This window comes from Athene cunicularia, assembly GCF_003259725.1.
Source record: "Athene cunicularia isolate RWA chromosome 1 unlocalized genomic scaffold, athCun1 chr1_part1, whole genome shotgun sequence".
Lineage (NCBI taxonomy): Eukaryota > Metazoa > Chordata > Aves > Strigiformes > Strigidae > Athene > Athene cunicularia.
Genome location: NW_020799091.1, coordinates 78,593,518 through 78,609,463, shown reverse-complemented (window position 1 = coordinate 78,609,463; position 15,946 = coordinate 78,593,518). Strand labels below are relative to the sequence as shown.

The 15,946-nt window shown below is 40.8% G+C and overlaps 1 protein-coding gene across 2 annotated transcripts in view; it reads left to right on the top strand.

Annotated features, from left to right (window-relative positions):
- The first annotated feature begins 373 nt into the window (after positions 1 to 373).
- The window catches only part of ARHGAP6 (Rho GTPase activating protein 6), a 316,856-nt gene continuing 301,283 nt past the window's right edge, over positions 374 to 15,946 (top strand). The window contains exon 1 of one of the 2 annotated variants that reach the window (XM_026850458.1): positions 374 to 1,031. The gene's annotated coding sequence lies outside the window, so the exon portion shown is untranslated. Of the gene's footprint in view, positions 1,032 to 1,163; positions 1,184 to 15,946 lie in introns of those variants that run through there. The other variant, XM_026850466.1, reaches the window with a different exon arrangement.

Here is a 15,946-nt window from a genome sequence, read left to right as displayed (position 1 = left end):
TTCTTTTTTGCAATCTTCCTGAGTGTATTATAAAAGTAAAATTAATCTGGGAGAGAAACGGAAGGAGAAGAAAAAAAAATGAAGAGGTATGCAAGATGGAAAGGAAATCTTCTACCTAGCTTTGAGCTGGGAATTGCATGAGATACACAGAAAAATAGGTGTGGCAGTAGGACAGTTTAGGCTTTGCCTATATTGTCTTTCACAGCAACAGTTTAACCTGATGTTGACCTTACAACTTATGAGCTTAAGGGTACAGTTATGTAACTGGGATCAGTCAAAGCTAAACTGTACTGGAATAGGCAGATGGGGCCACCGCAGCCTGGGAAAAGCTGGTACCAAATTGGCTCGCTGAACTAAATGCTCCCACACTGCTATTTTAAAGGAGCACAGGTCATGTATTTCTGCTGTTTACAATGCAGTGGTGGGCTTTTATGAGCTTCTGGAGTATGTTGGTCAACATCTGATCTCCTGTATCTCTTCTTCTTGCTCTTGGGAAACAATTTTGGCAAGTCTGCATTTAGCTGGCAGAGGTTTTGTCAAGCAGGTGCAGCCTCCAGCATCAAGTATGAAATTGGGCTGACAGGAGGATCCTGCCCACAGTAAATTAAAGCCTTGATGGCTTGGAGTCATAACCTTTTGTGGTCTCGATGTTATTTTTTCCTTGAATGGGCAAGAAAATAAAAAGAGAAAAAAAGTGACTGTGGATTACAGCTGCGTGGTTCAAATAAAAGGAGGAGGAGACCGAAACACCGAAACAGCGTGAGAAATTAGTAGCTAAGGAAAACATCATTAGGGCTGGAAAAAAAAGGATTGCCACTGGAGTGCCATCACTGCTGGGAAGAGGAGAACTTTGACTCCTGCTTGGGCATCCCTGCCCCATCTCTGTCGTGGTGTGACATGCTGGTTTCCTCCCAGGAGTGCTGCACCTGAGGTGACGTCCTGGGGCTGCTCTGCACTTCACGGCTCTGCCCACTGTGCCATCTGGCCCTCAGAGAAGCTTCCACCTCTGGCATGGTTTTGTAAGATGAAAGGTCAGTGTTGGACTCAGTGGTGCGTGGTGCTTTACGGGATGCCATGGTGCGTTTCAGTCCCTGACTAGTTCTCACCGTATCTCTAGCGATGTGACTTTCTGAAGCCCCTGACTCACTTTTGAAGATGAACCTTGAGCTCCTAGATCGTTTAGGTAGTGTTTGAAATCTCATTCTAGGTCTTTTATATCCTTACTTTTTGTTATGGTAATTAGAGCCTTCTTCCTTTCTTCTTCCTTTCTGGAGGAAGAGGTCTTCCACATAACTGAATAGCATTTTTTAGCAGTAAAGGGGTCTTATGTCTTCTCCATATGTTTTCTTGAGTAGTTTCTTATTTCATTAGCACTTTCAACTTGTCTCGGTATTGTTCATGTTCTGTTTGTGCTTGTTTTGTGGTGATTACTACGTGCTTAGCACAACTTGCTATATTATATTTGCCTTCTACTATCATTTGTTGTTTTCAGCTTGTGACAGCAGATCTGCTTGTTTTTTAGAAACATGTCTTGAGGCTGCATTAGTGCACTATTGAATTCCAAATGTATGCATTTTCTTTAATTTGGTAGCATCCAGCTATACAGTCAGACAGTAAATGGAAATTCTGATTGCTGTAGAGTGCAGGATCTGGCATAAGTATCAGAATTAAAAAAAGAAGGTCTGCTATTCTTTGGTAACTCCTGTCCCTGTGATAGCTGGCCTGGAGAGGACACCTGGGGACCTATGCTGCAGTGCTGTATTTGTCAATGAGAGCTTCCTCTCTGGGAGTCTTTTGAAAACAAAGCTCCCTGGTATTTAGATACTGAGTTTGAGTGTTTGGTTGTTTGCAGATCTCTCTGACAAACTGGCTGGAAGCTGAGTATGGTCTTGCTTTCTCCGGAAGAAATCCTTCCTGTGTCCTGAAGGCTGCTGAAGGCTGCAGCCCCAGCAGAGCCAGTGAGGTGCCACTGCAGGAGGAGTGGGTAGAGATAACAGGGCATGATACGAATAGCTCCACAAACACCTGCTTTCACACCCTGCCTTCCGAATCCCAGTGTCTGGGGTAGGGAACAGAGAGAGCACTCAGCGCTTGACAGTTTGAGGAGCTGTTGTGCCTTTGAAGTAGAGACATTGGGAGCAGCTCATCTTTATGGCCATACTGCAATTGTGGTGACTACACAGTTTCTTATGGTCTCAGGTGGCAGACCACCTTTCCTAAGTGCTCTGAGCATTTAGAGACGCTTCTTCTGGACCAAGTCCAGCTACTTGGATTTAGCATTCAGCATGAGCTTTAGCCATAGACCTTCTCTGGAGCTGAAGATATCAGGCTTAAGATACCACTTGAATTACAGTTGGAAAGAATGAGATTCCTGCAGTGAACTATTTATTTCTGGCTTCCTTACAGTTTTTTGAATTATGCTCCTTTGGTTGCGATAAAGGCATTTAATAACCATGTTGCTGTGCTAGAGGGTGATGGGCCCCTTTAATTACAACAGGACTGAAGCATTTGTAGGAAAGCAGGAGCTCTTCTTGTGCTGGATCTAACTCAGACAGATGGAGTGGAAGCCAAGGGGAAAGGAGAAATATGGTTGGCAACATCTGGGGCAAATCAAAGGAAAGCTGGAAGGGAACAATTAGTTGAGATGTTCCCAAGGAGAGTGTGGAAGATTCCTGTAGAAAATAGATAGCTGGGGGAGCTACAGAGGGGCTTGCATGCTGACCCCTCTTGAAAGAAAATCGAAGGCTAGAGGATGCTTAAAGCAGAAAAGCAGAAGGGAGTTTGCTTGTCATGTTCCTTGGAGCCAGTGATAAAGGGCCAGAGGGAAGGGAAGGGGTCTCCTTCCAGGCTTGAGGGCTGGGAACCATGGTGCAGCAGAAGCAGCTGCTGAGCTGTCGAGGACACAAAACAAGGAGTGTAATGGGACCTCCCATCAGGTCCAAAGGTTTTTTTTTTTTGCTATTTTGGTTATTTTATAACCCAGCCTTTGCAAGCACAGAGACTGAGAAGCCATGCTGGGGAGGGTAGGAAAGATTTGGGAAGGACTGGGATGGCTGAATAAGAGATCTGTTGACCACTGAACATAGTGGGACATGGAACTGGGGTAGCCGTTATGTTGAAGCACTCAAAAGTACCGTATCTATTTTGGGATAAGTGGTTGAGTAGCTGGGGCTTGTCTTATTAGTGAAGATTATTTTGTGCAGTGATGAAGTGCTCTAATTTGTTTTGCAAGCCTTAATGAAGCCTGGAATTGAACTCCTGAGGAGGGTAATTGTGAATTGCATCTCTACACTGTCACACCCTCTGTGAGGGGTAGTTGCCCAGGAGAGCCGGACTGCAAGCAGTTGATGGGAGGAAGGGGAAGAGTTTAGAAGCACAATAAGGAAAAGCAAACTTAGAGGTGCTTTGGGATGGTTGGTATTATGAACTGCAGGGGAATTACTTAATTTTTGTAACAAGATGTTTTGCCTGTAAGAGATATATCTTTAATACATATATTGTTTATTTCTTTCTAAACTTACAAATAATGTTTGCTATGTTAGTTTTTTGCATGGAAAATATTCTTTGTGTCTGGATCTTTCTCTTTGATGAAGCATTGCCACTTGAAAAAATGTTAGTTTAACCATTTCACAACAACCTAAGTACATCTGGAGTCCAAGTTACTAAAAACCTAAATGTTACTTATTGAAAATTTCAATGTACAATGCCAAGGAAAAGAAAAATCACGTAAAATGTATAATTTCTTAGTAATGTACATCTCTCTGTTTTAAGTCAAGATTGTCCATCTCTTTCTTTGTTATGTCAGGAAACATCTCCCAGCTATGAGATTTGGTTTCCTGAGATGAGACACTGAAAAGTGGGGTGGGTGAAGTTTGTAGCAAGTAGAGCTGAGGCTCCTCAGACATATGTTTGAAAGCTCAGTGTGGTGAGTCAGTGGGATATGGCTTTGCATTCCAGCACAGCAGCTCCACAGTTGTGTATGCCACCACACCAGGGACCGCCGTGCTTGATTCAGATGGCATTAGGTGTCCCTACCAAACTCCTACAGATGCCTTTTACTGAGGAGGCGTGTGAGCAGTTGTGAGATGAAATAGTTGGAGGTTACTTGCCTCCAGAGAGAACTGGAGGGCTTCTGCCTTTACTTCAGGGTGAGGAATTGGTGATTTATGCTCAACTGGCGTAACATCAATGTGTAGAAAAGGATCTAACATACTGAATTTGGAAGAAATTAAGATTTTTTTTTTTCCATGCTTTGTATTAGGATAACTCTGGAAATACTCTGGGTTTGGTTTTGCTTTTGTTCTTCCCAGCTTTTTAGGAAGTATTTGAACTAAAAGAGTTGAAGCAGTGCTCAAGACCATTGAGGGAGAAATTAATTTACCCAACTTGGAAGAGGATCAGCTGTGGATTTTACTGCAGGGACTAAGAAAGCTTTTGCCCTTTCCTTCCTCATCTGGTAATGTGGATTGGGGCTACATCTACTCTGTAAGAATATATCTTTTATTTACAGTATGCACAGTTTAGATGCTTCTTAGAGTATCTTCTGACTTCCTTTTGAAGAGTGTGACAGAAGCAGTGGGCAGGTGATCGCTTGGTCCTTAGGAGCTGCCTGGGGGTGGCTTATTGAAGCACTGGGGAAGCACAAGGCTTGAAAAATCAGACCTGTAGATAAACCTGTGGATTTGATGGCTAATCCACGCAGGAGCATGGGAAGCGTCTGCTGTGAAGGCTTGGTCTCTGTGCCACATGGCCCTGCTGAGTAGGGCAGTGGGGTGGGATTTGGCAAGTGCTGCTGGGTGTTTCCCTGATGAGGGGAAGAGGATGCAGTGTTAGTTATTTCTGGAAACTACACAACCTAGAGAAATTATATTTAGCTGTTAGATAACTGGTTTAAACTGGGATTATGCCCAAATTAGGGACGAGACAGTAAAGCTGAGTGATAAGAGTATCTGTTGTTTCTTCCCTGACTGTAGGGGGTTGAAGAACAGAAATGGGCATCCAACAGCATGAAAATTTGCACAGAATCCAGAGATTTTGTGTGGGCATCCCTGCACCACTGTTTGCCTTGCATTGCAGAGGTGACTTCACATCACCATAGTGTCTTGGTGTACCCTATTTGTGGGTTAGGACATCACTGTACAAGATGCTGTATAAACACAAGAGACTTTATTTTTTTCTTCAAAATATTTTACAGAAGATAGAAATTTTACAGATAGGCACGGTTGCACAGAGACTGTTTTGTGATATTTAGTTGCCTCAGCAAACAAATGTTTTGCCCTTGCTAATTTTAGAGAGTCTTAAGACATGGGAGTAATAGGTTAATAATACAGATATCTAAGAATAATTTCTTCAAGAATGGAGGGAGAAGGAGTGAAGTTCTCAGTGCACAAAACTGGGTAACAGAGATGTGACATGGTGGAATGAACGCAGACAGCAGCTGAGGATGATGGAGAGGACGAGACTGGTTGAGGGGGGATATGTTTAATGTTCAATGTAATTAACAGACTGAGATGTGGTGGAAGGCTACATAGAAAAAGGTGACATGATCAAAGCCAAACAGCCTTTGCAGAGCATTCTGAATGAATATAAGTAGATCAGCATTGAGTTGGAAAGGCGAGGAATCAGAATGCCAGAGCCATTGAGAAGATAGAAGCCTGCATAGGATTTCTAGCTGGGTTTTGTATTGAAGAGGCTCTGTATTGACCATTTGTGTACAGATAAAACTTAATTTAGCTCCTGGCCAAGGGAGATGATAAGAGGAATACTGCATATACTGACCTTTGTTGCCTTCCTGCCTCCCTTTGCACAGGCATCAGGTTTTCCCCGTGTCCTGAAGAGAGTATGTTTAGATGCACAGTGCAGCATGATGTAAAAAGATCTCAGGTCTAAGCTGGGAAGAGGACAAGGTGTAGTGCTGCTGCACTGGGTCTGCTGAGGTCCCAAAGTCATGCAGCCATAGTCCCACAGTGACTAAGCTAAGGAATCTAATAAAACCTAATAATCTCTTGAGGAGAGGGTGACAGGTACTGGGAAACCATGGTAATAATAAATGGAAAGTAAATCTACTTTTATCTCCACAGTATCTGAATTTGTTTCATTAGCACATGCTATATATAACTGGGGTGTTGGATCATGCATGTACTGTGAAAGGAGTTTATGTGTGAGATTACCTGGAGATGAAGCATAAAACTGGGTTCAGTGATTGCCCCTGTAGTGATACCTCACTACCCCACTTATCTCCTGTCCCAACTGGAACATGACTGTCTCTCTGAGAGCCCCTTACCTGGGACAGTTTTACTTCCCTTCCCATGAGATGTCTTAGGATCATCTTTCTTGATCCTTATGAGCAGTGTTGTTCCCCTGTTGGTCTGCTGAGCACATGGGGACAGTGGACCTTATGAACTGGTTACTGGATGAGCTGTGGTGGCTATGAAGGTACTACTCCCTGTGGTGGGTTACTGAATCCTGGTGGCTGGACAAGAGGGGCATGCTGCCCTTTCAGCTGGCAAAGGCAGAGGCATCGTGGCTAGAAAGGAAGAAGGTTATGTGTATGGTTTTAAGTACAGAAATTTAAACTCTAGGCAGAAACACCTTTTTTTTTTTTTTTTTTTTTTTTTTATGAACAATATCAATAGGCTAAGTAATTTCTTTTGTTGAAATCTATTCAGTTTATTCCAAGGACCTTGTGCAATTTTATTTTTTTTTTTTCACATTATATGTCTTAATGGAGAGCTGGCATCTTGCTGTAAATTATTAACACTTACCTAACACGTGTTTACACGTTTGCCTTGAAACTTAGTTCTGTAATTCTATCTGAAAACACTAAGTAATAAAGGTGCAGATGAGGTAGGAGAAAGTGGCTGCCAGTTGTTTATGCATAACAGTTGTGCTGAGCCTCCTCCAGTGTTGCTAACCATGAACTTCTGAGTCTCTTACCTGTTTGTTATGACCACTTAACTACTTCTAAACTGTCAGCAGCAGTAATTGTAAGCCTCTTCTTTCAATACCTTCTTTATTATTTCTCTATGAGAAGGGCAAACCAATCTTTGACTGTAGGCAGTACCCTGGAGTGCTTCATTGCCTGGACCCCCATTCCTGCCCATACCCAGTACTGGACGACAGCAGCCTGCAAGGCACAGACCAGAGCACAGCTTTGGTCTTCTTCAGCAGCTCAGCCCCCTGAGAAGGAGAGGTGCACCCTGAAGTGTGACACTATCTTTCATTTGGATGGGTGTCTTCATGTTCTCCATTCAATATCTTTTTGCAGGCAGTCAAGCTTCCCCCTTATATTATGGTTACTAACATCTCACAAGGAAGTTGCTGGGTATTATAACCAAGGTTGTATGGTATAGTTCCTAGTCCCGAGTCTGGTGCCCTCCAGAACTGTATCGTCCTCTCCAAACCAGGGATTACCTATGTGAGAACTTGCTTTGATGGGAGGGAAGCTTACTTCAGTAAAAATTGGTTTTGCAAGTGGCCACTTTTTAGTACTGGGAAAAAAAGGGAAAACAGCACCACAAAACCACCAGAAGCTGAAGACCTGTTCTCCATTTAAGACAACAAATATCTTACTCAGAAATACAAGTTCAGGAATGTGACGAATTATTTGTGAGCTTGTCACTTGGAGAAGACAGAATAATTGTTATCTTTTGTCCTGGAAGATGGGTATTTGTGCCTTGACTAGATCTCTGTATGAGATGTTCATTATTTCTAGGGTTCAATATTTCAGCCTTTTTAGGCCACTGATGGCTTTCACAGAAGCCCTTGCCCTGGCAGTTAGTCATTACCAAGAGGAATCTAATGATTTACCTTTACCTGAACAAACATCTCATAAAAGGACAGCACAAAGGATCCAGTGGCAGATACAGTAAAGCCTGCCCCGACCACTCTAAAATTGTTGTGTTGGAGGCAAATACACAGAAATCTTCCCTGTGCAGCAGTTGCAGCTCACGGGGCAGTTCTGGACGCCCAGGCTTAGCCACCACAGGACTGCTCCGCAACATTGGTGGCACTGGCAAGACAGCTGAACATGCCTGGCTGTCCTTGGGTACGTGTCCCCCTGCCCTGTGGGACACCCTGTGACCCACGGGCTCTTGCAAGGGCCTGCATGCACTGCATCTGCTGTCTCACCTATGGGACATGGCTTGAAAGTCCCTTCGTTGGAGGCAGGTGTGAGTAAGGTAGCTGGTACACTGCTCCTCCACCTTTTTCACCAGCTGTGTCGTAAAGGTGTGCTTCGCATGGTGTTAAAATCAGGTGTTGGCTGAGCTTTGCTTCTAAAATAGCTTATTTCACTGAAAGAGTAGAAGGAATGGCGTGTGAACATCCAGGAAGGTGGTAGGTTTGATGTTAGGGAAATGGGAATATACTTTAAGCATTAAGACATGTAAAAGCACTTTTCATTCCGCTTCTCTTAAATATATGCAATCCCATAAATAGGATGAGAAAAATGATACTCTTCAGTGAATAATTGATGTGTAAGATTTTAAATATTTTCTTTTAAAATGTTTTCATCTTAAATGGCAGTTACCAAGGTGAATCTAAGAATTAACTATGTGTTTCATCTTAATTGATGAATCCCTTTAAACTACTTGAAAAAAGTAAGAATTTCAATTTTAAAGGAATAGAATTTGTTCTCCTTAAAGGCATGTTTATCAGCTTTTGGTTGATTTCTGATCTTGGGCTCTCAGTCTGCTCATAGACATAGTAGGAGAGAACTGCTCACATGAAGAATTAATTAACATTTATGGTGCCTTTATCTTGCTAGAATGTGCTAGACTTCAAAGTGCCATGCTTTGATTGTTTTGCAAAAATGCAAGGCACTAGTCTGTAGGAGAAATATTTCTAACCAGAATATCAGAGAGTTTTGTAACAAGTTCTGCTATTTTTTTATTTTTTTTTTTAATAGAGAGACTGATATGAAGCTTTATCTCAAGCAGTATGCTGACTTTATTTGGCATGGTTTCTTTATCAGTGGTGGTCTTACTTAAAACACAACATCTTATGGAATCAATTAAATATTACTTTGCAAACGGTGTGGTGTTTCAACAGATGTGTAAACACCATGCTCTTCCTAACAGGGAAAGGTCACAAATAAGTCAGCTTTAAAATTAGGGTTGGTCATGTAATGATCATGAAGGCAATATGGTCTTTTACAGTTAAAAAAATAGAAGGTATCCTGGTTCCTATTTTGAGGCTGAAGCAATATAATTTTTTGTCAGAGAATCACAACACATGGTCCATTTTTAATACATGTGTTTATTTTAATAAAACAAACCCTAATATTCAATCAAAAAAGCTATACTGTGATGCTGTCAGTCAGGACTCTGTTGCGGTCTCTGCTTGACGGTATTTATTTCTGTCTGTGATTGGGGTTTGTTTTTTCAGTTAATTTGCCTTCCCATAGTGGGGAGGACTGTATTTATTAGATCTTACCATGCCTAATCTAACACGAACACCTGCTGGGAAGCTGTAATACAATGTCAACTGCAGCGGTGAGATAAGGACCTGATTTGTTTTTACTTGACACTGTTTCATATTTACCATATTTCTTTAAAAAACATCTTGGAAATTTTGGGTTGGTGTGCATATTTGTTTAAGCTGTCTCATCAATCACTGCTATGTTTTACTGCCATGGGCAATGCCGTGTCTGACTCCGGTATGTCCCTGCACGGGTCTCTTGATAATCTTTTGTGTAAGACATGGTCTGCCTCCTTCCAGACTTCCTACATCCACAGGCTTATTTAATTTGAGACTTCTTTCACCTCACTTCACTGTTCTTTGTTTTGTAGATTACTCAGTATTTTGTGACTTAGATCTTCATTGAGAGGATTCGTTCATATGGCGAGAAGAATAAGCAACATTCATTTAGAAAGTGTGTTACTCCTGTGACTTAATCCAGCATACTGAATGGGAAAGAAATGCCAAATGCATATGATTATTGTTGTATCTGTTATGCTATTTGCAACCGGTGAATTAACACATAAATACATTTCTAAGATAGTATTTGTGAGAAAATATTTGTACACATTTTTGTATGGGGTATGACATTTCTTTGCTTAGATGCCTTACCACACCTTGGAAGCAGAGAGTTGACACATCATTCATGTTAGAAGTAGCATTCAACACGATATAATTTATTTTGTCTTTATGTATACAAGCAATGTTATATTCTGCCCTCCTCTGCTCCCAGGAGAAGAATAAAAACCAGATAAAATTGATATTAAAGGTGTCAATTCCATGCATATCTTGAATGAGAGAATGAATCAGTGAGCTGAAGATTGTAGGGCAACATAAATTAAAGAGCAGGTTTTGTCTCTTAAGTGCTGAGTATTTATATCAAGGAATTTTAATCAGGTTTATATGGATGTATGTTTTTAAGTATGGCTTGAATTGAAGGACATCACTCATTTTGATGTTTCTGTATAAATATAATTTCATCTATATATGCTGAGATCAGAAACAAATACACAGCTGAAAAGGTAAGATTTAAAAGAACTGCACCCATATAGCATTGCAAATATGTTTCTTGCACATGCATATGTTCCTGTATAGTTTCATGCATGAATAATTTGTGTATGTTCAAATGAAGGACAAAATGTTTTCCACATTTGGCTTTGGCAGGGCAAATGGTATGTGTGAAAACTGGACAAAAATAAAGATTCAATTATTGGCCTCACATCTTAGGAAGCTCTACAGCATAATATTTTCCTCCAAAGTCCTCTTTAAGCTTGTGTTTAGTAAATTATCTTCAGATCTTCCTATCCAGTACCATTCTAGCATGGGAGGAGGAGTTTTGGCTCACCAGGTACTGACCAGCAAACTGAGATGTGCGCATGGTGCCACTTTCAGACGGGGATGTGCTAGCGAGTTGATTCCCATCTGCTGAGATGAAGAAGCCACGTGAATAGCTTGAATCTTGCTTCCCATCTGTGTAACTCTTTTCCCTTCATGTAGATGGGAAGAGGCAAGGGAGTGGGAGGAGCAGGTCTGGTGCAAACCCAGGTCCTGCCCCTGGGGAGGGACAAGAACCAGCTGGACCCACAGGTGCAGAGGAGCTCCTGAATCTGTTGGTGAAGAACTATTCCATGGAGCTGATTTAGCTGAAGATTTAGATTGGCTCTCTCCCTCAAATACTTAGGGCTCTTCTGAGTATTAGGAAGAAAGCACCATAGAACTGTTTTTGTTATGTGACTTTAACAGGTGCTTTGTCTATCCACTGCTTGTTCCAGCAACAACATTGGTATGTTTACAGTTATAGAAAAAAATGTGTAGAGTGTCAGCTGGAGAAATTCTGGGTGACTCTGTAATTAATGACTGCTTTCCACTTGAGTTTAGAATCAAAGTTATACAAGCAATTTCATCATCAAAAGTTTCCAGGTTTGAATACTTGCATTTGCAAGTTGTGTGTTCTTATTAGGTGGCCTCTCATATGGGACTGCCCTTGTCAATGGCCAAAATGCTAAGGCTGAAAGAGAAGGAGACTTTTTTTTTTTTTTTTAAATTTAAACTGGTCCATCCAGGTCAGAATTCCGGGAGTGCTCAAAAAATAACAGGTACTTTGTTACATTTCTAGGTATGCGTGGAAATGTGGAGTTGTTGCAGTTGCTTTTTTGTTGTTCTTTTGTTTGGCTTTGTTATTGGTGACCTGCAAATGAAATGATTAAAATTCCACCCACTTCAGCACAATCTGTATAAACATGGGCCTTCAGAAGGCCATGGCTTTTTTAGATTTAATCTGAAAAATTTTCAGTCTCGGTTCAGTGTCCTCGATATCTTGTTTTCACTCTGCTTTGCATTGTTGGGGTCTGCTCCATTAAGATGATTCATGCTTCCCTGGCTAATGATAGCAGTAGGTGAGATGTTCTCTTCTATTCCCAGTCCTCAGTTTTCCTGAGGTCCCCTGTTGGCTTTCAGAGCTCGGTTGAATTGGGGCTTGGCTATTTTTGTGAAAATGCATTCATCATAACTCCTTAAAATGGGTTTCATTTCTTTAGGATAATATAACTCTGGGTTGCAGACAGCATTCAGGAGTAAGGAAAAGACTCCTAGAGAAAATGTAGCTAATTTGAAGTGATTTGGAGGCTCTCAGCAAAAAGCTTTTCCAAAGATTTCTTGTCTGTCACAAGTAGGTAAACATCCAAACTTTGCCGCATCACAGTGCTAAAATAAATTGTAGCTGCAGACATGTGCTGTGACTATTCATTCAAACAAAATTCCCTTTAACCAAGGAAAAAGGAAGAAAAGAGGTGGCAATATTGCACAACTTGTAAAATTTATCTGGAAAATACAAAGGTGTGAATCTCATCAATAATTACATTAGGAGTAAATTAGGAAAAAAAAAAAAGTATTCAATTATCTTTTGTCCTCAGATGCTTTTGGCATTCTCAGAGTTTGTAATTTAATCTTTCGGGGGAATTTTCCAGGTGCTAAGGATGTCATATGCTGTCTGTAGCTGCATTATAACCCCTTGTCTGCTTCTTGTCTGGGTCTTCAATTATATTTTTATTAGTAGTCCTTTAAATCATGTTTGGCTTTGTGGTTCAGGCTGGTTAGCGGACATGATTTTAATCACTGATTTTAAATGTGTACTTACTCATTGAGAGATTTGATTTTAAACTTTTTAGATTTTATTTCAGTTATTTTTCTTGCAAGGTTGATTTGTATGGATTGATGGCTGTTTCATGTGTTGAGTGTCAATGGCAATATAATATTTTCCTTAATTTGGTACTTCTTTTGCTATTCATACTGACAAACTGCATACATATTCTTTGTTGTAAATGGTGAATAATGGATGTAGCATGTGGCCATATTTTACTTGTGATGACGTCTTGGAATTCAGTTCATGAGGCAGAAAATCTGTGTTAAAAAATTGTTTAAATAATACTGAGTTACAGCACTTTTCAGGGCTTCTCATGTATGCAAACCCATGTTTTCCTGTTGAAACTAAGGGAGATATCAAGACAATCAGTTAACACTATATGTACATTAAAATTATAATTTAAATTTGGATTGGGAGTGTGCATTTTAAAGCACTCCATTGATCATCCACACTCATGGAACTTGGGTTCGCATCCTGGAGCAGCCTTAGAGAGTGCGGATGGCATTGCTTTTACGTGAAATTAGATAGCAAAATGCACTAGTGCATGTTCAGCCTACACCAGGTACGCTGGACTTTTGAAAGAGCAAGTTCTGTGCTTTGCCTCAATAGCTAAGGGAATTATTAACCTGTTAGAAATCCTGGGCAGTTATCTGTAGGTAGGACTATGTAGGTGTCTGAATGGCCTGTTCCTGATTTCTATTTCTTTCAGATTTTAGAGATACAGCCTGTTCTACCAAGTTTTTATAGATTTGGAGAGGGAAAAAGTCCTTTCTTCTCATCAGTTCTTCAGCCTTTAAATGAACTAGTTTTTGAACTGGGCCGAACTAAAGAAAATGGTCTTTATTATCAGCAAAATAGTTTGTGATTGAGCAAACTGCTTTGTTGGTTTATCACTTTGATGCATCCTACAGGTCCTTAAGCAGTTTGTTCTCCAGTTGAGTGGTTTAACTTCCTTGTAAACTTCATCAGCAGATGTGTACTGTTTGAATTTAATATCAATTATTTTAATACAGTGAGAAAATTTAAGATCATAATCAATAAGATTTTCACATTATAAAAGGTTTTTGTTTGGGTTTTGTGAGAAATTTTCTGGGTGCTAAGGATGTCAAACACTGTCTGTAGGTGAGTTATAACCACTTGTTAGCTTGTCTAAATAGAGCTGTTTAGAAATAAAATAAGTAAAAACCATCGTTAACCCTCTTGTCAGTCACTTATACCTCTATTGTTCAGATTCCTTGAATGTAAACCAGACCTGGCCCTCATTATTTCAGCTCTCATCTTCAGCTATCAACAGATATTTCAGGAAAGATTAAGTATGGGTGTTATTTTGCTAATGTCTTTACACTATAAAGATGGAATGCAAAAGTTGCAAAGAAGTCCTGCAGCTTTTATGTATTTTCCTTATCCTTGTGCCCTCCCTTCTACTACCTATCTTATTCCAAAATGCGTACCCGAGTCAGCTGTGAAGTAAGCAAGGAAGTGATAGGGATGGGTAGGATGAAAAATCATGCTGTGCTGTGTCCTGGGGATCAGCTGTGTGAGTGTAGGTGTCCTGTATGCTCAGAGTTGTCTGTGTCCCCTAAGTCCTTCTGAGATGGATGGCATCAGGCTGGGGAGGGCATCACTCTCCTTCCTGTCCCAAAATAAAGCAAAGGAACAGTGCATCTGGGTGCTGGGAAGTAAGAAGTGTTGTTTCTGTGGCTATGGCTCACTGGCTTGCCCTTAGTGCATTTCTGAAACTGGCCCTGTGGGCCAATAGGGGCTGTGGGGAGAAGTGGGGGGCTCTGTTTCGGGTTCATGACTCAGTACTGTGTGTAGCAGAGTGTGAGCCCCAGGCTGGAGCTGAACAAGCAGGCACTATAGATACAATTTTTGTCTAGATATCCCATGAGAACCACAGCCTGTTGCTCAGGAGTATGCAAGTCAATGAACTCATCGTTCTTATGCTCACCTAGCAAGAGGTCGCAGTTGTCTGTATATGCAACACTGAAAATGTTGCTTTTGGATTGTCTAGAGCCAAGGTTCTTTGTTTTAAGTGAGATCTTTTCACAATCTGTGCTTTCTGCTACTAAGGAAAGAGTACTCCTTATACTATTTAATTCTTCTAGGTAACGAGTGTACTTGAACAATATATTGAGCATCACAACCCGTCTGAGTAGGGGGTATTGTCAATTCTTGGCTTTTCTTCTCTCATAGTTTGGTCCCCAGTTTGGCTACAGCAGCACAATTTCACAGTATGCGCACAGTTTTATATCCATTTTGACAAAGTTTTTCTTTGGCATATTATGTGCTGTCATTTGATACTACAATTTTATATGCTTCCCTTCCTTTCCTCCCTTGCCCCTACTGTGGTTTTGATATCTGTCAAAGTTGCTCTAGTGCTGTTTGCAGTTATTTACCTTTTTCACAACTCTTGTTCAGTATGGTTTATATTTTCTTCCAGATTGTTGCATTATGCTTCCAGGACATTAATCTCTACATTCCCTTCCCAGCAAGGTCATGGAGGATCAGACCTCAGAGGTCTCCTGGAATTTTCTTTAGTAGAGTCCAAGGTCATGAGGCTGAATGCATTGTTTGAATATTCATCCAGCAAGACCTTTGGATATGCAGTGACTGAACTCAGCTGAGCACTGCTGCTTGCGGCAGTCATGATCAGTCTTTGTTTATTTAACCCAGGCTGTACTTTAAAGAGGTTTTCATTACAGGCGTATTTGGAATCCTATATAGAATGCAGCAGCACTGACATCCTTACATTATCTCTCAGTATCTTTATTGCTGCTGAGCAAAAAGGGAGGCTCTATTCTTTTCACATAGTTTTATAATTAATGAGTTATTCTAGTGTCCATTAGATCATATTATTTGGGGAGATTTTTGAGTGAAGTTACACAAGGTCAACATTTCGGAATAAAGTGTGACTACATTTTACAGCTAAGGGAGTAAGATGTGTGTATTACCAGTTCTGGTAGAGTTTAAGTTTAGATAAAAATGTCTTAGTTCTTTTGATTTCAGGAGGAGCTCTTTCCAAATGTGCCAAGCTTAAACTGTTTTCCAGATTCTGCTGTTAGACAACTCCAGGACTTGCCAGCACGTGAACTTTGCCAAACTGCAGACAAGTGATTCTGATAACACTGTGGGCAGTTTCCCTGTGGCTATTTCAATCCTTATGACAGAAAGGAAAACGGTAAAAATCACATGTGTTTCCACTTAACTTTATTCTGGGATGACATGAACAGTTATAAAGCTAGTTCATGAAGGGGAAGGAGAAATAGAAGCAAGAAGAAACTGGCGTAGAGGACCGGAGGCACAGGGTTAGGGTAGCTTCATCCTAAACCCAGCTTCTGAAGA